The sequence below is a fragment of the Dermatophagoides farinae genome, chromosome 8 (genome assembly GCF_024713945.1).
Source record: "Dermatophagoides farinae isolate YC_2012a chromosome 8, ASM2471394v1, whole genome shotgun sequence".
NCBI lineage: Eukaryota > Metazoa > Arthropoda > Arachnida > Sarcoptiformes > Pyroglyphidae > Dermatophagoides > Dermatophagoides farinae.
This window is the reverse complement of record NC_134684.1, coordinates 4037814-4064138: the sequence shown is the minus strand read 5'-3', so window position 1 is coordinate 4064138 and position 26325 is coordinate 4037814. Positions and strand designations below refer to the sequence as shown.

Genomic DNA, 26325 nt, shown 5'->3' with positions numbered 1-26325 from the left:
TCATGAATTTTTTTTTCGAATTTTAATTCATTTCATTTACTTATGATACGATTTAGCCACATTTTCAATTGATTAAATTTGACATTGAAACTTTTTTTTTTGATAATGGTGGTGATCGTTTCTCAATTCTGAATTCATAATTTCAGTTTCAATTTCGATTTTTTTTCTCTTTCACACATGTACTGATTAATGGATGGATTTCGATAAGGAAAAAAAATGAAATAAATAAATTCAGTAAACATTTTAACGATCGATAGATAAATCAATAGCGAGGTGCCAATTTATGATTTATCGTCGATATTTTTCACATCCATCCATTCATCAATGGTGGTGGTAACTGAAAAATGAAAAAAAAAATGAAAATTTCTTAAAAATTATCATCTTTCATGTGAAAATTGAAAGAAAAATGAAAGAAAAATTCATCAACATCATTATCACTTGATTATATTAGTTGAAATATTATCATCATTGGCCAATTTCCTCAAAAAAAAAATGATTGAATTTAAAGATTATAATAGCCACACCATATCGATTGCAAATCAATTGTTCGGTGATTTTTGTTGTTGTTGTCGTTACACCTGTGTATTATCATCATCAATGTTTAATTCAAGAAAAACTGTGTTCATTTTCCACATGAAAAAAAATCAAAAATCTAGTCTAATCTTGATCATCTGTGTTTGGGAATATTAATTTTTTTTATGAGAATTTTTTGTTGTTTAAACTTGATTTTCATTGCATCCAAAAAACAAATGATTTATTGAATAGTTAGTCATGTGCAAGTTTTCAAAATTTCTGTTATAAAATTTTTTTTTTTTGGAAAATGATAAAAATCATTAACCAAAATGATGATGATGTTGATATGATAATTAGACAATTGAGAATGCTCATCCACAGCATTGTGATGTGATGATATAATCGATTGTTATTGTTTATGTCAATGATCATCATTAGTGATCATCAAACGAAATAATAGAAAAAAAAACTAAAATTTTTGTCGATGTCGAATTTTCGATGACAATTATCCGATGTTCTTGAACAATGAATGATGTGGCAGCAACTTTGAAATTTGACCGTCACCAACCAAATGGTTAATGTTGAAAAGAAAAAAAAATTTCATCCTGGTTTGTATTCTGGTTTTTTGAAGAAAAAATGAATTCAAAAAAAAATTCCATAAATTCCAAAAATGGATCAACCAACGATGCTAGCAGCAATATTTTTTCCCCTTTTTTATCCAAAAAAATTTGTTCAACATTTCATCCAACCACTTCCATTTGAACATCCAATAGGAAATGAATACAAATACAAAAAAAAAAGTTGCAGCAATGCTAGCCGAATTATATTACTTGCCACACACATATAATGACCACTATGTCAAAAAAAATAAAATAAAATCATGGCGCGTATACGGCTACCACCACCACCACCACCACATACACACAAAAAAAAATTGTTGGATCCTGTTGTGTGTTGTTAGTTGGTTTGTTTTCGAATGGATATTTTTCACTGGGTTGAGGCGCGCACGCCGTTTTCGTATCGTTAAAAAATTGTATGAAAGGAATATATGAAATGTTTTTTTTTTTTGTAAAAAAAACCAAACCGAAAAAAATACGGCAAATTCAAAATAGTTATCGGAGGTCAGTCTGTCAGCCAGCCAGCAAGCAGCCAGTCTCTTTCGTGTACTCCAATCGGATGGCCACACGAGATTAAATCATCGCACAACAATAATGGCTGTTATTATTTGAACCATTATTTTGGCGATAAAAAGAGTGTGTATATTGGTGATGAGAATTTTGAATTTATTAAAAAAAAAAAAATTTAAAATCATCAATTATTTTGTGTTCTCTTGTAAATGGTCATCGGTCATGAATTGTTGTTGTTGTATACACCATCCGAATTGATTTGAGAATTTTTTTTGTTTATCAATCTATATATTACGTGTATGTTCCATCAGTGTTTCATCAATGTTTTTATCAGTCATCAACACACACACACTCATACACACACACACACACATGAACAGCATCCGTGTTTCATTAAGAATTTTGTTCTACAACAAACGAAAACAAACAAACAAACAAACAGAAAAATGGCCAACATTTTTTCAAATAATGATGATGATCATATTGTTGTGATAATCAATACCACTAGCAATGATCATGATAATAATTATCACATTATTGATCATGACCATAGACAGATAGTAACATTGGCTGATTGAAAAAAATGAAATGAACCATTTTGAATATCATCATCATCATCATCAACGAAAATCAAAATAAAAATCAAAATCAAAAACACCAACAGTGGCCTTTTTGCCTATCATTTTAATTTTTGGCATCATATTATATTATATTGTAAACGAAAATCAAAATTTCAAAATCAAAATCAAGTAATCAAAATATGAAATGAAATAAAATAATCAAAATTTTTTTTGTTGTTGGATAACGAAAATCAAAATCAAATAATCAAAATTCCTATTGCTGTGTTATATATTTATGCTTTTATTGCTCTAAAATTCTGATTGTGTCTGTTTGTGTGTGTATGTGTGTGTTTAATCTTCTTTTATTATTCGTATCATCATCATCATCATCATCGTTTGATTTCCACAATCAACATTAACCGGTAAGTTTGTTCCACCAAAAAAACAATGCACATTTGGAGATATTTTCATCACTTTTGTTGTTGTTGCTGTTGTTGTTGACATTATCGTCTTTGTTCGTATAAATTGATTGCGTGCATCATAATTCTGATGTTCTGGCTTGAAAAAAAACGCGCGTTTTGAATTTTGAATTGAGAAAAAAAAGGACATTGTTGGCTTGACGATTGACGAATTAACATCGTGATATTGGCCTTTTTTTTCTCAAAATATATGCTCCAATTTCACCATTGCCATTTTGTTGATGATCTATTTTTGTTGCTCGCTCCTTATTTGATAGATGAATTTCGATTGATTTTCATTGATATGATGATGTAATCTTTTTGAATTTATTTCATTTACACTATGAATGAAGCGAAAAAAAACGAGTTTCGATAGTCTCTTTGTTTGTTGAAAATTCTGCACATTTTCAATGAATTTTTTTTTCTCAAATTGAATTGAAATGAATGAAAAAAATTTTATTTTTTTCATAATTAATCAATGTGTCTGTTTAAACTGACCAATTCATTCATTCATTCATTCGTCCATTCATCATCATATAATTAAATTCAAATTAAACTTTGTAATAACTTTGTTTAAGCATCATTCTTGTTGTTGTTGTTGTTGTTGCCTAATCTAATCTATTCAATCAATTTTATCGGGCTAATTAATATTACCCATAGAAAGAGAAACAGCAAAATAGAGAGAGAGAGAGAGGAAAGGCCTATGAGGCATCATCCGAATCAATTGATTATCGATTCATTCAATCAATAAAATGATGATAATGATGAAGATGATGATAATAAAGTCGTCATCCAAATCTGTTTAGGTTTTTATTTTGAAATTTTTTGTTTTCTTTCCGATTTTTTTTTCTCTTCGCCAACTATCGCTATACTTGGATTTGATAATTTTAAAAAATTTTTTTTTCTCCACTAATTGCCATCTGTATCTGTTCATTACACACTATTCATCGTTTGAAACCAGGTATAATTTTTGGGCGCTTGTTACTACTACTACGACTCGCTCTCTATCTATCTCTGTCGTTTTGAAACCCTAAAATTAGCATCGAAAATGATTTAAACAGCAACGAACGAACAACAACAACAACAACAACAGAAAAGAAAATTATAATCATTCATTCCATTCCATTCCATCATCATCGAAATGAATGATGAATTTTTTGTTTCTTGATTTCTGAATCACAATTTTTTTTGTGATATAGGTTGAAGAACAAAATTAAAAAAACAAAAAAAAAACCATGAAAAAAAATTCAGAAAAAAAAACATCAACAAACCCTATCTACATCGTCGATTAACGATTATTTTTTTCAAAGAAAAAAAAAGATGCATCGATTGTGTGTGTGTGTCTGTATGGAGAGGATTGGTAGGCACTAGGCAGGCATTGGCTTATGTTTAATTTAAAAAGATTCATCCACTGTTGAATGAAATGAAATACAAAACGTCTGTTGTTGTTGTTGTTGTTTTTCGGAACTTTAATTTCATTAATTACACCTTGACGAATGAATAAGTAAAAGATTGAGAAAAAGAGAAAGAAAGAGAGAATAAAAAACATTTACAATTTTTTTTTTTCGTTGCGCCACCAAACTCTCATCGATAATTTGGGCGATGATTATCATATGATGATGATGATGAAATGATGGTCCGATGTGTCTTTGGTGATGCTGCGGCTGCTGCTGCTGCTGCTGTTGGATATATAATGAAAAAAGAAATTAAAGTTTGTTTCAAACTTCTCGTCATGATCATCTCAATTTCATGTTTCGGTTTGTTGTGTTCATCAACATCCACCAGAAGATGATAACTTAATTTGATTTGAAATTGGTTAATCCATGAAATGGAATACACACTGTTGATGCTGTTGTTGGATTTATGAATTAACCTAGAGTAAGAGAAATAGAGAAAAAAAAGATTTGAACACATCATTATCATCATTGGCAGCGAAGATTTTTTTTTCCGTAGAATAATTGAGATGTTTGCTTGATAATTGTGAGGTATAAGTATATATATCTAGTGTGGCAAAGCAAAGAGTTGAATATATATCCTTGGATTATTTGATTCGTCCGTTATTTTGCATCCATGAAAATTATAATAAGGGATCGAAATATTTTTTTGGTTGCTGTTTTTTTTTTTTTTTGTTTATGTGAGAATTTTTCATCCACTTTGTTGATGAGATGATAATAATAATTTTTTTTTTTTTGAAAATTTCACCATGGTTATAGATTATACGGTAATAATTATACTTTACACTTTGTTCATCTTTGTTCATTGATTATATCGTGTCATGGTATTGGTTTATAGTATGATCATAATCAGTCATCTTTTTTTTATAAATGGTGTTTCTTTTGTGTTTATTCATCGGTGAAAAAAAATTTGAATTTTTCTTTTTTTCATTGTTCCTGTTTGATTAGTAGTGTTGTTGTTGTTGTTTTGGATTTCAAAATTTTCCAATCATTATCCTGGGTTATTTCATTTCATTCCATATGTGTTTGTGTGGAATTTTTTTTCTCCCATTTCAAATAAGGTCGTTTGCCCTGTGTTTTAAATCTAAGATTTGATTTGTCAAAACCATTTTTGCATGTTTGAAATTTTTTTTTTTTTTTTGGCAAATGATCGATATTTGATTATTGGCCAATAAGACTGAATGTGATTGAATTGAAATTTTGCATACCAAACAAAACATATATAAGCAAATGAAAAAGAAATTGGTAAAAAGAGATTTGAATAATCTTGGATTGGATTTTGGTTTCGATAATTTTTGTTTTTTTTCCGCTGGTGATGATGATTTTTTTCTGATCAAATCACACACAAATGTGAATTACAAAATGTCGAAAAAAAACTAAAATGTCAAAAACATTCATATGAAGAAAAAAAAATCTCATCTCATCAATTTTATTCTAGTGAAGTAAATATGAAAATCAATTATGAAAATTACAATGTGGACAATTAAAATGAAAAATAAAACTTTCAATCCAATCATCATCATTGTGTATTGCTGAATGAGAAATGAAAGTGGTTTTTTTTTGCTGATCAAGAAATCAGTTGATTGTTGTTATTGTTGTTCAATTGAATCTCAAGTAGCCAATTTAGTCCTTTAATATGAAATGATGATGATGATGATGATGGTTATTCTTGTTTTGTTCGTTTGATCATATATCTATCCTATACTCGCGTGGCTTGTATTCATCATTACGACAACGACGACGATCAGATGATGATATCGTTAATATCCATCTTAATTGCTATGATGATGATGATGATGATGATGTCGTCTGACGATGATAGTTGTTGATAATGATGATGGTGCTTGTGTGTGTGTGTTTGTGTTTATGTATGTATGTACACACACACTTGCAAACATTTGATTTTTATCTTTATAAAAACGATGTCTTGATATCTGATGTCGTTTGATGATGATGGTGGGACATTACTTGAATATTTTTTTTTATAGTTTAAATGATCAAGGTTATATTGGAGATTTATTTATTTATTTATATATATACGAATGAATGAATGATGTCAACAGCTATTTTCATTGAAAATTCAAAATCATATATCACATCAATGAATCTTCTTTTTCTTTTCGTATAAAAATCTTATCTTGATTTGAAAATTTTCTTTTCTCTCTCTCTCTCTCTCTTCTCTCACTGTGTGCGCTTCTCTTTCTTTTTCTTGTTATCATCATCATTATTTTCATGTTTTTTTTTTATTTTCCTATTTTGGATGTGCTGTCATTCATAATATTGCCTCTTCTTTTCCTCATGTACAAATCATTAGATCCTATAAAAAACAGTTTTTTTTTTAAAAAAAAATAAAAAACCTCTTTATTTTCCTCGATGGCTCTCATTGGTCGATGCAGCAACAAAAAAAATAAAACCCTATTTTTGCATCGGCCTCTTGTCATCGTTGTCGTTGTTGTTTTGTTAAAAAAAAAACATTTACTACTATATAGCCGCATCCTCTTTTTTTTCTATTTGTTTAAATTGAAAAAAAAATTGTTCAATTTTAAACTTTGAAAATAAAAAGAAGAGAGACTCACACACACAGGGTTTGTGGAAGTGAAGCCCATTTCCATTTTTGAAGAGTTGAAATATAGTTTTGCTACTGGCTACTGCTCCAGCCCATGTTATATGGTTAGCATCACACACAGAGAGAGAAAAAACCGTTTTAAAAATGAAAAAAAAAATTTTTTTTTTCATTTTAACAAATATAATAAGCCTATGCTTTGTGCTACTGCCAACATTGCGAGTCGACTCACTTTTTTTTCGACAATGAAAAAATAAACTTTTCATCTTTTTTTTCATCTCTAGATCGCTATATTTTTTTTCACCATCATCATCATCATCACTGTTTTATTCAATGTGTAGATTTTTTTTTTCAACCGTACCCCAACACCATCCATCGTTGTACTATCCATATATACATATGGAACAATCTATTCCGTTCCAAAATGAATTTATTTTTGCCGAATTTTTTTCTCTTTCTTATTTTATCTCAAATTTCAAAATAAAACTGAAAATTTCTATACAGCAACCACATGGAGCCAAGGGAATTTTTTTCACTATATAGTTTTCGACGACAATTGTCGAATTGGCGCCGACGCCTTTTTTGAAATTTTTTTTTTTACGAATTTTACTCAGCACACACACATATTGTACAGTATATGGACATTCGTTCTAGTTCAAGATGAGAATGGAAAAAATTTTCATTTAATTCAATAATTTTGTTTTTGCAATTCTCTCGTTCCATGACGTTGATTGTATGTGTGTGTGTGTGTGTGTGATGTTCTACGTTCATGGATGGACTCATCCATTTTAGATGGAAATTTCGGAAAAAAATAACCAATTCTTGTCTATATCATTTGCTAACTATAGTATGGAGAGAACAAAATTCAACCAACTATTCAACCATCTATGGACGAACAGAGTTTTAAATTCAATATGAAATTTGATTTTCAATTTGTTTCTTGTCAAATTGATAGTGGTGCACAGTGGTCAACTGTCCAGAATTTGTATAATAATGTTTAAATTAAAATTTTTTTCCCTCTCTGTTTCTAATCGAATCTTTTGACATTGTTAATGTGATTGACTTGTAAATCAGTCCAAAAACTTTGTCTATTTGCTCTAATGTTTTTCTTACTGTCGTTGTTGTTGTTGTTGTTGTTGGTCAGCTGCTTCTCATGTTGAGTTTCGTTATACAGACACATAAAGCACACATTATCATCATCATCATCATCATGATCAGCATCAGCATGATGGGACCAAAAAAAAAAACACCCATTAATAGTAGGGGGAGGAAATTTTCTATCCAAAAGCAACAACAAACATAATAATAGCAAACAAACAAAAAAAAATAAAATAACAACCAGAAAAAACGTTTTTTTTCTGTTGACTGGAAAAAAATTCCAGCTTGCGCGATCAATACATCAATGCATTAATGACAATTGAACTTATTTTTTATTTTGTCTGTCCATGGTTTTGGTGTGTGTACGCGTGGACCTTTGGTCCAGCTTACTCTGCACAACATTCACATTCATATTATTCCGATAGACAGACACATTAATTTTTTTTCCTGTTGTGTTCGATAAACACTGTCGTTGTTGTTGTTGTTGTTGTTGTTTTTTATTTTTATCATCATACATTGTGCTGATGACCTAATCGTTATATTTTTTTCTGTCTTTTTTTTTTGGTGGAGTCTGATTGCTGACCACGTTCTTGTTGTTGTTGTTTTTGGCATTAAACTGTGTGTATAAATTCAATACAACTCAATCAATTCGTAATTAATTCGTAATTCAATTGATGATGATGATTTTCGCGCACGTAATTCTCAAAGATGTTTTCATCATCATCATCATCATCAAGTGATATAATGACCATATGAATGAAAGATGATGTCTGTTTCGTTTTGATTCAAGCAAACAAGCCATAAATCAAGCCACTACATTCAGCCATTAAACAAAAGCCTGAAAATAGTGACATAGTCGCCTCTTTTATTTTTCTCTCTGTCTAGAATTGTTCCAAAATGGACACGAACTAGAGTAGTAGTGCTCTCGCGCGTGTTTATTTTGTGTGTGTATGAATGTGGCACGTGCAAAGCAAAAGCAACAAAAAAAAATGATCCATATGTCCCATTCGTTGTTGTTTTGTTCTGCATTGTTGTATTTTATCCATTATTTGGTTCTCATCATCATCATCATCATCACAAAATACCTAATAATCATTTTTTGCTGCTCAAGAATACTTGCTCTTGTTTATTTGCAAACAAAAAAAAACATCTTGAGAATCAAAAAAATATTCCAAAACATTTTTCGTTGGATCAATTTCCTTTCCTTTTTTTTTGCTCAGAAAACCATCTGCCCGTTTTTTTTTCTCGGTCAAACATCTTTGCAATATGGCCATTGATCCTGAATCATTGGCGCCAAAATGCTATGTTTGTAAGCATGTTATTCATTCCACTACAATTATTTTCAACATTTATCAATCGTTTTTAGCCGGCAACATGTCTTTGTCGATTGATAATAATAATAATAAAAATTAATTGATCAGTTACTAGGAATCTCGTTCTATTGGTTTTTTTTTCATTGCACACATAACTCTGTTCAATTAGAATTATTTATGAATGATAATGATCGATTCATTGATGATTATCATTTCCCGATAACTATAAATTCAATTTCAAAATTTTGTTTATCGATTAAATTGTCGATTTTTTGCTAGATTTGAATAATAATAATATCGATATATATCGAATGGAAAAAATAATTCATTGCATCATACATGAACAAATGGATTATTTCATTTATTTTCATACCACGCACCATTTTTTTTTCGTTATACAGATCAGATAAATCAACTTGATACGGTCAACCATAGAATATAGAATAAACAATTAGCCTAATGGCTGCGCACATACACAATTACATTTTTTTTTTTTGTTATTTTTAGATCTGGTTAAAGTTTTTTATTCACTGTTTCTGTTTCTGAATGTAAAATTTTTTATTTTTTCCAATTTCTAATGGCATTGCAGAATGGAATGAAAATTCCAATTGGAATTCATTTTTTTTTTGTTCAATCATTAGCCACAATGATATTGGGTTATCTTTGTTTTCTTTTAGATCAGTGTAGAATCAACGATTGGCAGAAGAAAAAAAAATGTTAATCTCCGTGGCCATTATCTTGTCATTGGTTTTCATATACACCAAACCGTTGCTTGTTAGCTGATCTCACTGAATCATCATCAATGAGAGAGCTATATATGTACATATGTTTGTAATGTTCACATTGTTACCGGGTACCGGGATTTAATCATTATTCTAAACCGGTATGTGTGTGTGTGTGTGTGTTCCACTAATAATTAATTATCGGTCTAGCCAATCCCGCCTCAAAATACTTAATGATTGTTTTGGTAATATTTTTTTTCTCTTCTGCTTGGACCCTAGTTGGATTTTGATTTTTTTTTTGCCCCGGATTATAAACTATATATACTCCACCTACCGGTGTGTTTCAGGTTCATTTGAATTTTATAACTATGAAACTTTGCGATGAACAAAAAACAAAAATAAAAAATAAAACAAACGAACAAAAAAAAATCTACAATTAATCTACTACCTTCATCTAGTTTGCGGGTAAAAAAAAACGAAAAAAACAAAAACCAATCTCCAACCGGTTATGAAATTTTCATTGCGATATACACATTTTATTATTATTCTGAAATTCTTCTTCTTGTTCCCCAGAATAAAAAACAAATTTTTTATTATTATTATTACACGCTTGTTCCAAAAGTCACAATGTTATTCTACATTCGGGTTTTTTTTTCTTCTTTTTTCCTTTTTTTTTCCTTTTTTTTCATTTTAGAATTATTAGTTTTCCGTCCGTGTATTTGGTATTTGGTCTGTCTGTGCACAGAGACAATCAATTATTTCATTCGAAAATTACAAAGCTTTTTTTCCCCATTTAGTTGTGTGTACGGTATGAGCAAGACAAACACTAATAACATAACATATCCGTTGTGGATACAATTTTTCACTTTAAAACAACAACAACAACAACAACAAACTAAAACTAAAACTCTGAAATAACAAAAAAAAATCCACTTGTTTATACTGCTTTGTTTTATTTTTTTTTTTTTTTTGTTATTGTTTGGAACGGTAATGAAAAACAATTATAATAATTGTTGTTGTTATTCATCAACAACCACGCATGATAATGTGAATGTGAATGAAAAATATGCTGCTGCTGCTACCCCATTTAGAATTCCATAGAATTTGTAATGATGATTGGAAGGAAAAATTAATGAAATTGATTTCACTGTTGTTGTTGTTGTTGTTTTTTTATTTTTTATAAAAACAAATTCCAATCGATGAATATAATCAACAAGGCAACATTGAATATTGATAAACAAAAAAAAAGGCTTAGAACTTTGAACTTTACCATGTATGTCATCATATATATTATACAACTTTTGTTGTTATTATTTTACCTTGGTTAGTGGAATTTGTTTTAGAAACACAACATTGTTTCTGTTTGTTTATTTGTTTTCACTACATCCATCCATCGTGTGTCTGTGTGTCCAAAAATTTTATTTCATTTTTTTTTCTTTACATTTTCAATGCACCGAAAACGTTCGAAAACAATAACAATTTTGTTTTCAATATGCGATTGCTTGTCGGTTCTATCGCGCAGACCAAACATTTTTTTTTTTCGTTTTGTTTTGTTTTGTTTTATTTGATCTTTCAAAGTTATAAAAAAAATTATGAAAACATCCAAAATAAAACAGGACACAGATCTTTTCCAATCATATGAATATTCATTCAGATTTTTTTTGTTTGTTTGTTTGTTTGGTTTGGTTTTTCACATCGATTATTATTGGTCACGACAATTTTGGACATTTTTGACAATTTGAATTTTGATTTTTTTTTTGTCTTGTGAATTTGTTTTTAATTTATTATCAACAAAATTACCATTGAGAAACACTGTTTTCTCACATAAATTTATTTTTCTGTTTTGTTGTTTTTTTTGCGGTAACAAAAATATTTCCATTTTGATTTTTTTCTTGTTCACGTGAGAAATTGAAGAATTTTTTGCATTAACTCTGAAATTTATTTTCATTTTTGTCGTTGTTGTTGTTGTTCTGGTTGTTTGCAATTCAATCAATCGATTGAAAATTAATTATGTCCTATCATCATTATTATTATTATTATCGTCGTTCATTTTGAAAAAAAAATAAAATGAATCCATATACCTGTGTTCTCAGTTCTTTTGTCTTTTTTTTTTTTTTTTGGTCGGGTAAAATATTATTATTGCGTCTGTAATTATAATCATTTTTCAATTTTTTTTTTGCCATTGGTTGTTGTTAAAAGTATCGATCGATCGATACATAAATTAAATGTGAATTTTTTCCATTTTTCTGGTAAAAAAATGAATGAAATAAAATTAAATGTACAGCAGCAGCAGCAGCTGGTTCTCAGATTCTGTATACACCTGGTTCATTTTTCTTTTTGGTTGTTGTTTTGAAAAATTGTTTCAATTTCAAATGAAATGCACTTGTCAATAGGTTTTCATTTTTTTTCTTCTTCAAAATAATTATCGGAATTGAATTAATTTTTTCACTGAATTATGTAATGTCCATTTTTTCGATGTATGAAGAAAGAAAACTTTTTTAGCTGTCAAATACAAAACAACAACAACAACAGCAACAAATTGAATAAATGAATTTGCTCTGGATACATTATGGATGGATGTGTGTCTTTTCTAGTCATAATCATGGCCAAATATTAATAATAATGTTGCACCTTTTTGTTTTTGTTGTTGTTGTTGTAGCTGTAAACGAATGATTTAAATTTTAAATTTTTTTTTCCATTTTTTTCCACCATCTAAAAATCGATAATTTTAGCAATTTAGAGACAGACGAAAAAAAAACAATAGCCTGGATTAAAGAAAATCAAGGTGTGGATTAAAAAAAAAGTTCTTGCTTCAATTGGATAATCAGATGATCAAATTTGTGTTGTGGAAGGAGAAAATTTTTTTTTTTCACAAACTCAATGCTATGGCTACTGTTGTTTTGTTCAAAAATAATTATCATTACTGTTGTTGTTGTTGTTGTTGTTTACGTCGTCAATCGATGAATTTTGAAACAAATAAACTATGATGATGATGAACCGATCGTTAAATCAATCAATCAGTCAGAAAAATATCGATTGGTCACCCCAGTCAATATTCATTAACACCAATTCATAAATATAATAATGTTAATCTGCGAAATTTAAATTCAATTCACATAATCTGGATCAAGGTTGTGTGTTTATCATTGGTTTGTCTTTTCATCAACATCGATCATCGATCAATATATTTATTGCTTTATTCACAAATGTAGTGTGCGTGATTTTCTCCCCAAAAAAATTGAACAGTTGAAAAATTTTAATATCACGTGTTGTTTTATGACGCCTAAATATTATGAATATTTAGCACTTTAATTTTAGCATAATTTGACCAAGTTTTTTTTCATTGATTTTTCTCGCTGATAACCATGTGTGTGTGTGTGTGTGTGTGTATGGTTGTCCAGGAAATCTTTTCATTTTGCTTAATCGCTTCCTTTCAATCTTTTATTGCAATTCCTACATTCACATTCATAACTGATGTTTTTTTCTCTATTCTAATTCAGACAGGAATTAAGAAATTATTTCGAATATGAAATCAAATTTGCCAATTTTTTTGTTCACTGCATACCATCATACCGGATTCTTTTGGCAGTTTTGTTGTTCATAATTTTGGGTGAGTTTTTCTTGAATTTTTTTTCTGTTTTTTTTCAAATTGGTTTATAAACTTTTCTGAACCGGATATATCTAACCATGTTCTCATTATCTAAGAGCTTACAATAGCAGCAACAACAACAACAACAACAACAATCATGACAGGAAATAAATTTTTGATTTTCAAATCATCATTGATTTCAAATTCAAAATTGTTGATGTTTTACTTTACAAAACACAGAATTATTTCATTAGCCATTTGTGAGTGTGTCTATGTCGATCAAATTTATTCAGTCATTGGATTATCGTTGTTGTTGTTGTTGTTTTTTTTCCATTGCAATTTGATAATCTGGTTATCCTGACTTGTCCGTTATCATTATATTGAATGAGATGAGATGGAAAAAATTTTTTTTCTCGGCTTTAAATTGTTGAAAATCATTTGATGATGTTGTTGTTCAATCAAACTGGAATCGAAAAAAAAACTTTGAAATTTTTTTTTTGTTTTTTGTTTTTTTTTTACTGCTTTCGAAGCTTATCTAATGATATCAAGTAAGTCATTATATTTGAAATGTCAAATAAATATTCTTTGTTGTTTCCACCGTTAATTTTGTTGTTGTTGTTGCTGTTGTTGTTGAGATTTCAAAATAGCAAAGCACCATCATCATTATATTTGATGTCACTAAATTCAAGTTGACAATTACATGCTGTGTGTGTGTGTGCATGTCTGTTTCTTCGTTTTATTTCTTTTCTTCTCGATTCTGTTTGATAATGATGAAACATCTTGATGGCAGCTCAATTGATCTGATTTGATGTTGGCCATCAAAAGTTTTTATTTCTTTACATGATTTTAGTGATGATAATTTTTTTTTTTTTTGGAAATTCATTTTTTCAAATACCGGAAAAAATGAATTTTTTTTATTCGATAATGAAAAAAAGATGATGACCACGAATTTTTTTTTTTTTTTTTTTTGAATTATCGGTTATAAGCGCCAACCTGTATATGAACAGCCTACAGAGTTTATGTGCTTGAACGATGATCGAAACTGACAGATCAAGTTTAAAAACTGATGATGATGATGATGAGCGAGAGGAAAAAAAAATTTCAATTCCCTTTATCATCATATCGAACATGATTTGGTTTTCAAAATTTAATCTATGCACTTGAATTATTTGTGATTGTCACATTTTTTTTTTGAAATCATATTTTTTTCAGTGTTATAATCAAGGGTGTCTTGTGTGACCTGTTGCTTGCTTGCTTGTTTGTCTATTGTAATTTTAATTCAATTAGTTTGTTTTGTTTGCAATACAGAAAAAAAACAAAAAACAAAAATCTGTGCATGATTATTGTGTGATATAATCATCATTTGTCGTCGTCGTTGTGTCATGTCATCCTGAACCAAACGTTTTTTTTTGTTCCGTTTTGGTGATTTGATTATGAATTATTGTTTTCAACAATAATGACGATGATGATGATTTTGTTCATCGACTAGGTTCAACAAAATCATGTAGATCATCATTAGATTAGTGAAGCACAGTAATAATAATCATCATGTACAATTTCAATGCATCATTAAAGTTTCTAAAGTTTTTTTTTGTTTCTAAACAAAAATAAAAAAAATAAAGCAAAATATATCATGTTCAACGGAACTGTGAAACAAAAAATTTTTAATTGGCTCGTTAATTGGCGACGAAAATTCAATTTTCAATTGTTGCTGTTGTTCATGTTTATATTTGCTTAATTTTATTGTTGTTACAATTGTAATCATTTCATATTTGAACTTGAACAATTAACAATTTGGCAAAGACAAAATTTTTTTTGTGTGTTCAAAGTTTTTAAAAAAAAAAACATTTATTTGTATACACATCACAAGGTTATATTCAATTTCCAATGGTTTTTTTTGTTTTGTTGTTGCTGTTGTTGTTGTTTTCGGTTACGCTTGGATACCGATCTTTGTCACTTTTGATTCGTTAGAATTCTTGTATGTTGTGCAAAAGTGCGAAAAATAAACCCATGAAAATTATACAAGAAAAAAAAAGAATGGCGGTAATGATCAAGCGGCTTGTGATGACATTTTCTTTCTTTTTTTTGTCTGCCGAATGATCATCATCAGATGTACATTGATGATGATGATGATGATGATGATGATGATGATGATGCGAGACACCCAAAACGGGTGTCAATTTAATCTGGTCATTATTATTATTATCATCATCAAACATTACCGCTTTATAATATCTACCGTTTGGCCATAACGAATTACATTAGGCTATCATCATCATCATATGTGTGTGTGTGTGTGTGTCCTATGCTGCTATGTCCAAACAACAACTACAAACATCATTTTCAATTTCTTATCTTACCTGAATGATCTTGTTGTCATTTGATTTGATTTTGTCCATTTTTTTTGGCTTCTGGTTGATTCAATTTTTGATTTTTTTTGTTGTTATTTAATTTTGGTAGCTTGAAAATAATTTCTTAATTTTTTTTGTTGTCTTTTTTTCTTTCTTTTGCTTCTATGATGATGAATGATGAACTTTGATTTTTTTTTGTTGTTGTTGTTGATTTGCTTCAATCATGATGATGATGATCCATTTGTTCGATTGGAGATTCTCTTTGATGCGGCATGTCAAATTCGAGATGAAATTTTTTTTTCTGTTTTTTCTGTGTTTTTTACGTTGAAAACATTTTTCATTTTTCAAAACATCTCCAGCTCTCTCTCTCTTTTTCTCTATATGCAAACATTAGCATCCGCATCATCGAATTACATTCATCGATCATTCATTGCAATGATTTGATCGTTTTTTTTCTGGTTTTAATTTTTGTCCTGTTTAATCCAGAGAAAATTTTCAAGTATTAATTTTTGTTTTTTGCTCAAGTTTCTTCACAAATGATTTTTTGATGATGATGATGATGATGATGATGAATCCATCATAATCTCACGATGAAAAAATCATTTTTTTTCTATTTGAAAATCATCATCATCATCAACAGATGTAATATTTCGCACTAGCAATGACAGATTTTCGTTGTTGTTGTTGTTGAAATGAGTTTTTTTTTTCTTACCCCAAAATTTATTGAATATCATTTATCACTTAAAAATTTTCTTCAAATTCAAGTTCAAGTTTAATTTCAGTTGGTTTTTGCTAAATTTATTTATTCGAATTTTTAATTTGAAAAAAATGAACATTCAACATTACCAACCGCCAATGAATGAACATTGAAATGAAATGGTCAACAGGCATTCATTGGTTGAATTGAATTATCATCATCATCAGTTTTTTTTTGTTCTTGGTTAGAATTTTAATTGCAATTTTTTTTTTTGCTCTACCTTGTGTTGTTTGCGCGTTTTCGTGACTATGAGTTCAACACACTGTTGTGTTGTTGTTCATTGATCAAAAAACCATAGATCAATGTTTAAAGATAACGATTGTTGATCGGTCTGTCTGTCTGTCGGTCGGTCGGTCGGTTGTTTGTTTGTTTGGTTGGTCGGTTGGTTGGTTGTCTCCAAGAAAACAAGTCAATTTTCCATTCATTTGTTATTATTTCTACATTTTAAATGTGATGAAATGAAAAAAAAAATAAAACCGAAAAAAAAAGATTTATAATTAAAAAAACGAACCATTCAAGTGTCTCAATCATCAAAAAGGATTTGTGTAATATACAAGAAGAAAAAAAATTCTCCTCCACTATATTATTCTATAGTTGACTTTTTTTCCACATTTTTTTAATCTTTTGCATCTTTGTATCGAATTTTTTTTTTGTTTTTGTTTTTTCTACTTTTCAAATAAAACATTGAAATATAGTGGATGTAAAATATCTTTATTCATTCATTCATTTGATCTACCAAGCTATGAAAATGGCCAAAAAAAAAAAGACGAGAGATGAAAGTGTCATAATGTATAAACGTTTCTGACTGGATGGTTTTTTTTTCTTCATCTTCTTCTTTCTTCTTCGTTCACCGATTGGAGATTATAATATTTTTAAATATATTCGTGCATTCGCAAACCATTTGGACTACCAATCATATGGCTCCATATGAAAAATAAAAAACATTCAAACAAACAACAATGATAGCTTACCATCGGTAGTTCAATGATTCTTCAACTCCATTTTTTTTTCTTCATTTTGAACTGCATGTTTTTTTTCTTCTCTTTCCCTCCGGGTATAAATGATTGAAACGGAAAAAATTGACCGGAAAAAAAGAATGGCGAAAAAAAAATTACTTCATCACCGGTTATTAATGATGAATTTTTTTTTCAACTTTATTTTTGTTGTTGTTTTTTTTAGTTTTGTTTTTTTTTTTGTTTTTTTCCACCGTCATCACTATCATCATCATCATTATTATTACATATCATTTTAATTCAAATGCAATTCATTTTGGCCATCAATTTATGCCAACACTCGGTTCATCATTTGTTTAGTATAGAAATGAATATAATTTTTTGTTGTTGTTTCTGTTGTCTCTGGCCTGTTTGAATTGAATTTTACTTCATTTGTTTGTGATTCAATGATGAGATGAAATATAGATAAGCTCATTTTAAGCATCATCATCATCATCATCATATTCGATTATTGACCAAAAAAAAAAAAAAAAATCAGCAGGTATCCCTAGCTCTTTTTTTTATAATTCAAGATATCAATCTCGTGATAATCGATGAAAATATCTTTCTCTTATGATGATGATGATATGTGTGATGAGTGATGATTGAATGAATGAATGAAACAAACACGAATAGATGAAAATGATATTTTGATTGGTTTTTTTTTTGCATTCGCTGTTTTGGTTGTTGCTGTTGTTTTGAATGAAAATAATAATTTTTTTGTTTGACGGAAAAACGGATTGATTTTTTCATTTGTTTCATTTGTTTGTTTGTTTCATCATATAAAAATTCCGTTTTTTTTTTCTCGAAAAAAAAACAAAAAATAAAATGATTGCCCGATCGATATGATGACTTGAAATGTGTCATCATTTTCATTCCCCATACGGTTGGCAATTAGATATATTTTTTTTTCTCAATCGAAATTTATGATTTTTTGATCGTTTTTTTTATACATATTTATGATTGGCAAAAAAAAATCGTCCATGTTTAATGGTTTTTATCAATTTTAACCAGTCAGCCAGTGTTAAGATAATTTTTTTTTTTTGATTTTTGAAAATAAAAAATCTTTTAAAATAAATTTTTTTTGTTGTTGTTGTTTTTTTCGCTGCTGAATATGGTGAGCACAAACACACACACACACAACAAAATAAAAAACAAACAAAACAAAACAGAAAACGATGTACAACTTGATTCGGCGCCATGATTACGATTAAAACCAAAAAAAAAAAATTTTTTGTCATCATCATCAATGAAAGACGATGATGAGTGAGTGACGGAAGAATAAATTTCACATCTTTATCGTTTGTAATCCATTAAAATACACATACTACCAAAAAAAAAAAAAAGAAAACAGTTCAGTTCTCTAATTGAAAGTCTATGACTAAGATAAATTTTCTGTTAAACAAAAAAAAAAATTCCGGAAAGTTCCAGTAATGGCTATTATTATTATCTTTATTTCTTTCTCTGTTTGGTTGGTTTTTTTTCAATTTGAATTTAAAAATTGACCAAAAAAAATGTGCCCATTATAAAACAAAATTCCAATGTTTTTTTCTCCATTTCAATTGATAAATTTATCGAAAATGAGAAATAAAGAAAAATAAAATCCAAACATCAACACACACACACACACACTTTGGATATCGACAAGTGAATTCAACATGAAGAGATGGTTGAAAATCGTCTTCGACATTTAAATTGCAAATCTGCAGATTTTTTTTTTCTTCTTCTACTAACAAAATGAAAAAAAAAAGAAAAAAGAAAATCCGATGCCAATAGGTAGATTAGGCATATGATTTCTGGACAGATCAAATATTTAATGATCAAGTGCAATGAATGATGGACACATATTTTCATGATGATGATGATGATGAAGTTAATTTAGATTCGAAAAATTTACATTTTTTTTTCTCTCTATCTCTCTTCTTGTTTCATTCGATGTTGCCAGTTTTGTTTTGTTTTTTTTTCATTTTCATTTTTTCATTTATTTATTTATTTTCAATATTGCTCATTCATCGATCGATCGTTCAAAATTGATCATGGCGCCTATGTATTATTTGACAATATACACAACAACAACAGTTTATATTTTGATGGCACGATAAATAAAAAAAAATCCATTGTTTTTCAATCAATTATGATGATGATGATGATAATTTCGTTGTGTTTGATTAGCATATAATGTGTATATGAATTTTATTTTTGGGAGAAAAAAATGAATTTCATTTGTTTTTTTTTATTTTTTTAAAAATAAAGTTTTCCCTATCTGTCGTTGGCTCATTTGCATAGCATGTCCCAAATCAATAATTTTTTCTCTTCATTGCTTTCTCAATCAATATTCAATGGTTTTTTTTTTGGTCTGGCAATCCTGTTAGTGATAATGACTTGACAAATTTTTTTTTGTTTTGTTTTGGATTTTTCAATTAAATCGATTGAAATTCGATTTGCAATCAAAAATTTTTTTTTCCTCGATTCATTGGAATGATTCTGCTGTTTTTTTTCTCTCTCTCTTCGTTCAATTTTCGATAATGTGTGATTGTGATTGAATGAATTTGTAAAAATTTAGAATTTGAATTTTTTTTATTATCATTCATTCACACACAATGGATTCATTGACCCGGCTATTGTTTGTTTGTTTTGTTGGTGGTGGTTGTAATCATATACACACCTATCTTGTAACAAAATGAAACAAAAAAAAATTTGACTTTGAAACTAATTTGGAATAAAAAAAAATTCCAAAAAAAAATCGCATCACGTACGTGCAAATAATTTCACCGTTTCAAATGATACTAATCCATGCATTATATCTCAGTGTTAACGCGTCATGGATCTACAAAATTTGTTTTTTTTCTCTGTTTTCATTCAAACATTTCATTTAATTCACTTTTTTTTCATCCTTCGCCAATGTACAGTTCATCATCGGATTTGAATTTTTGTTTCGCTCACTCGGTATGTATGTATGTGTTTGTGTTCGTAAAAACAATGACAGAGCAAAAAAAAAACAGAATTTTTCTCTTCATTTTAAATGTCAAAAAAAATGAAATGAAATGAAACATTCAAAATTTTTAACAAAAACATCTCCACACTGCCAATGATGATGATGATGATGTAACTATTTTATATTTCACGGAAATATATTTTTTTTTGCTAACAAAATTCGTGTATCGGCGTGCCTTGTGTTTTTTTTTTTTTTTTTTTTTTTGTTCAATCAAAATAGAAACAATTTGTTTCGCTGCATCGACAACGACGAGTCAGACTCATTGATTTAATGAATTTGGAAAAAAAAATTTTGTAAAAAAAAAATGAAAAACAATTTTCGCCCTTGAAATAATGGCAGCCGAAATAGGAGAGAGAGAGAGAGAGAGAGGGAGAAAATCACATGAAATGTTTATAATAATAAAAAAAAAATGAAGAAGAAAAAACTGAAATTTTTTTTTGTTGAATGTTAAAATTGCTATTGATTAAACACGTGATTCATCACATCATACACACACACACACGCTCGTTTTTCAAATCACAAAAAAATATGATTAAAGCTCGATCGATTATCGATCTGTCGCTATTGGCATATTATATACATATAAATATTCTCTGTCTGCATTATATTTCATTTTAATTTTGATTGATTTTTTTTATCGTTTATTTGTTTGAACAAATAAAAAAAAAATTTGAAAATATTTGACAAACTTTTTCAGCGACTATGATTTGAAAAAAGCCACACCAAAAAAAAGAAAGAAAAACGAAACAAATCCTTGAAAATTGATTTTAATGGCGATTCAATTTTTTTTATTTTCATTTTCATGTTTTCGCACCACCCTATTTCATTCATTCGTTCAAATTCCACAAGCACTCACACACGTTTTGTTTTCAAATGTGAATGATTTAAATCATTTTTTTTGCCATAGCCACAACAACAACAACAACAAACAACAACAACAAAACATTGACATCATAATAAATTTGGCATTGCAAATTATTGAAATGAGGAGAAGAAAAATTTTTTTTTTTTTTTGTTTAAATTCAAAATTAGCTAAACATGTAGGTGTTTACACATGTGTAGATGAATGGATGCTAAAACGGATTTTGTTGTTTTTGGCCTAAAACAACAAAATTGATTGCACTAATGAAATTTTCATTTTCATTTTTTTTTTGTTAGTAAAATTTAACAAATTTGGTTACTGTGTGTTTTTTTTTTTTTTTGTTATAATGATATATTCAAATAGATATAAACAGCAGCAGCCATAATTCATTGTATATAGCCATGATTGTTTGTTTTGTTTTCATCAATTTCCATTACAACATGTTACATTGAAATGAAACAAAAAAAAAATTTTTTTTCTCCGTTAAATTTGAAAATTAATTTCAAAAAAAAACCATAGTGTCGCAGTGTTCGGACAATTTTTTTTTTTGCATATGACAAATTTGGTCATCATTGAATTTGAATCCATCTCTTTTTTTTCATCCATTCATTTTGTCCATGTTTTTTTTTGCTGCTGTTGTGTGTGTGTGTGTGAAAAAGAAAAAATTTCATTTGAAATTTTTTCTTTTTTTTTCATTTCAAATTCGGATTAACAAACATAACGGTTTGGTTTACCAGCTAGATGTCATCCACCGTCAGCCACAGTCAGATGTTTGATGAACGATGAAGAAAATTGAAAAATTAGTTCAGGTAAACTTAGTACAAGATTATTTGACGAAAATCTCAAGAAAAATGACTTTTTAAACAACAACAACAACAACAACAACAGCGACAACGACATGAAAAACAACAAAAAAAACACCATTTTAAAAGCTTTTGAGAATGAAAAATTGATTACAGAGAAAAAAAAATTCGCTCCACATTTGTGCCATCAACAAAACTATGGCTATCAATTTTTTTTCTCGTTTCAATCTTTGAAATTTATCTTTCTTTTTTTTTGGTAAATTTTTTTTTTTGTTTGTTTATTTACTCAGTCAGATTCATATATAGAAATTGATTGAATGTTGAAGTGAAAAGTCTAGAAAATCTAGAAATAACAAACAAACAAACAAAAAAAAAGAAACTGATTATTTAGCCATGTGGTTGAGAAATACTCTTTCATCACCATCAACAAATTTGGTTAAACGACTGGTAATTGAACAGATAACATGCACAACAGAACACCTTCTGGTTTTTCTAATCGATGAATTTATTGCGCAAAACTTGACTTTTTTAAATTTAAATTTGAGAAAAAAAAATCTCCATCCTCTTTTTTTTTTGGTGGACAGTTTTCAATATACGAAGATTAAGATTAAGATTTAGGACAAACGAAATTTTTTCATATGTTATGATGTCGATTACTGAATATAACTCTTTCATTTCGAGTTTTTTTTTGAATTTAATGTCAAAAACAAAACAAAAAAAAAATATATCGATCGAAGAATCAAGAAACAGAATCTTGATTATTCATCAATCTCCATGTGCCATGCAGACAGGATTTTTTTATTTATTTTTTGGTGGTGGTATTGGTAGCCATCACATAGCCCAAACAAATCATAAATCAACATGAAGAACATCAAGTTTGGCCAAGTTAATTTTGATTTCATTCAATTTGTTTGATATGTCTATGATGATCTTGTCATGTGATGATGATGATGATTTCATCTTCGATGGGAAAACATCATCATCATCATCGTTTTTTTTGTTTCTTTTCATCTTAATCAATGTGAAATGTATATCGAAGAAAAAGAGTTTATCCAGACCAACAAAAAAAAAGTTTAGACTAAACAAAATTTTTTGTTGTTGTTGTTGTTGTGGTCGTTGTTTCAATGAAATCCAATTTCAAATTCAATCGAATTTAGATGAATCAATGTGAATGAATGTGATTAATTAACAGAGATGAATTGAGTGAGAAAATCAGATACGGATTTTTTTCATTTTTTTTCTCTCTTAATTTTATTTGATTGAAAAAAAAAATTTCAAACATCTTCTTTCATTCACTGGATAAATTGTCCGAATTTTGAAATTTATAAATGTTTTGCACGATTTATCATTCACGAATTGTACAATTCATTCGAATGCTGCCGGTCAATTTTATTTTTTCTATTTAATATTTGCCATTTTGTAAACACTAATCGTGATTCTATTCTATTCTGATTCATAACAAATCTAGATCTAATCATTAAGATTGAGAGAATGATAGTGATGAAAAATTTGTTTGTTTGTTTGTTTGTTATAAATTTTTATTTTTGAATGAAAACAAAAAAAAAATTTACGACCATTATTTGTCAAAATTATGTATCGATATATATCGGTTTTATTGATCGTAAATTATGCATATGTCAATGATTACCACCACACCACACCCATGTCAACCATACAGCCAACAAACAAGTGTGATCAGAAAACAAACAATGTGTTTGAGTATAATCAATTTCAGAATTGAGAAATAGTGATTAAATGGAAAATAAAAATTTTATTTTTTTCATTGCACCCAAAAAAATTGGAAAAAAAAATTCTCCATTCTCGTGCTGTGTGTGTGTGTGTGTGTGTGTGTGATATGATGGTGGTGGTGGCGGATATATCGACTATTGACGGTTGTTTGATTTATATTTATTTCTATTTCAATAGTTGGCAATATCAGATAGATAACATCATTATTGTTGTTGATTATGGAATTCCAAGAAAAACAATCCTAAAGTTTGATTTTGATCCATGTTTTTGGCTATTGTTGTTGTTGTTGTTGTTGCTTCAATGATAAGATAATCGATAGAATCGCACCAGTATTTTTATTGCCTTTATCAATTTAAATATGTAAATAAACATTGAATCCATCACCACCACCACCACTATCATCATCATTGGAAATTCATCATTTGCAATGTTTTTTTTTTTTTTTTTTTTTTTTTTTGATGAGATTGGAAAAATATTCTTTGAAATCATAAACATTTCCTATGTTTGTGTATGTATGTCGATGATGATCATAATGGGAAGGAATCATTTTCTTTTGGGTAAACAATGTTGAAATGCTCGGTAAATAAAAACAAGCAATATTTTGCTGTCTTAAAATTTTGGACTTTTCAATATTTTCATGTTGATGACTTTTTAGATTGGTCGTCGTCGTCGTCGACTGATTCTTTTTTTCGGATTATTCTTGTTCTGCGGTTAGAATGTATCTTTTTTTGCTTTGTAACCAAAAACCACAACATATTCACCCTGTGACAAACTTGATGAAAATTTTTATTTTTATTTTCATTTTTTAAACACGGTCATAAATTTGATCACGACACTTAAGGTGACTTTACTCAACTTTTGACAGGTACAAAGTAAAATTTAAAAATATCAAAAAAAAACAAAATTTACATTTCGATCTGGATGTATGTGTGCCGTGTTTTAATCCCTGATGCTTTGCCATCCATCCATTTGATTGATAATCTTCTCATGAAATGATGAAATGTTTAACGGAATTTTATGCCGGTTTTCTCTCTCTCTCTCTCTCTCTCTCTCTTTTGATGATTTTCGGCTTCTTTGTGGATTGATTTTTTTTTCTTTTAATTAAAAATGGATTTTTTTTTCTCTCACTCTACATGCTTTATTTATTTTATTCACTAATTTTCAAGTAAAATTAATTTTACTCTAGTTTTTTTTAGCCATGTTTATTTTGTTTGTTTGTGGATTATTATTACCCATTCACTACTCAAAAAGTAGCCATGGTAACAATCGGTCGATTCTTTTTTTCAGTTTTTTTTAATAATATAAATTCAACACACATTCACTATGGTTACCATTGAATATTAATCGAAATTTTTATCTGTACACTTCTATAATGGTGGTTACAGGGAAAAAAATTGAAAAAAAAAATTTTTTTTTTTAAACAACAACAACAATTGTATACGATTGCATGTTTTAAAGATACAAAGAATCAGTGTGTGCTATTCTCATCACTACACATTATATTCACCGAAGGCGTGGCATGGTCTTTGGTCCTTTTTTTTTAATTTTTATTATCCGTTATGATTCGTTTCCAAGAGGGGGTGTTACCAAGAGGTGGGTACTTTATTTTTTTTTGCGCTTGTTTTATTTCATGCATGCACTGTGTAAGCCTAGTTGCGCACGTTCTAAAATTAACTATTGATGATGATCAATATTGAAATGGTGGTGGTGGTGGTATAATGGCCACAAACACACACACACACACACACTCACACAGCATTCAAAACAGTCAAAATTTATTTAACTAATTTTGTTTTGGTGTTCAGTTGTATTTTGTCAATCATGGTGAATGCAACTAGTGTTCATTTTTCAAGTTTTGTTGTGATATGAAATCAAATCAAATCAAATCAAAAAAAAAATCAATGCCAATGTTGTGATCTTCTTTTTGTGCTGTTTGTGTTTAAAAACTAGATTTTTTTTTCTTTTACTTGAATGTTAACCTAAAATCAAAATTTAGAACAAATGACAAATTCCAATGGTTTCTAAATCATCATTCTGATCTATATTTATCTGGTAAAAAAAAATTGATTTTCATTGTAAGTTTTAACGAATCATCTGCATCATTCATATCATTTTTTTTCTGTATCGATGGTCTTGTGATGTGATGTCATTGATGACAGTGCTCATTGTGTATACCAAATAGGTGTGATTTTCATCATCATCATCATCATCATCATTGGTAGTCAAAAAAAAAAAAAAAAAATGGAAGCAAAAGATGATGATGTTTCAATCAAAATTTATGAATGGTCTATTTATCTATCGTATCGATCTGTTTTTTTTTCTTTTGCTTCAAAAATTGTCTGGTTATCATTTTCTGTCAGTAGTCAGTTACAAAGTTGATGTACACGTTTCACCTTTATCATTATTATGATTAACATGT

The 26325-nt window shown here is 28.6% G+C and overlaps 1 protein-coding gene across 4 annotated transcripts in view; it reads left to right on the top strand.

Annotated features, from left to right (window-relative positions):
- LOC124495657 (uncharacterized) overlaps positions 1-26325 on the top strand; it is a 35583-nt gene that overhangs the window by 1795 nt on the left and 7463 nt on the right. Inside the window, exons 1-2 of one of the 4 annotated variants that reach the window (XM_075733286.1) lie at positions 1570-2622; positions 13309-13418. The gene's annotated coding sequence lies outside the window, so the exon portion shown is untranslated. Of the gene's footprint in view, positions 1-1569; positions 2623-13308; positions 13419-25709; positions 25982-26325 lie in introns of those variants that run through there. The other 3 variants (XM_075733288.1, XM_075733289.1, XM_075733287.1) reach the window with 3 other exon arrangements.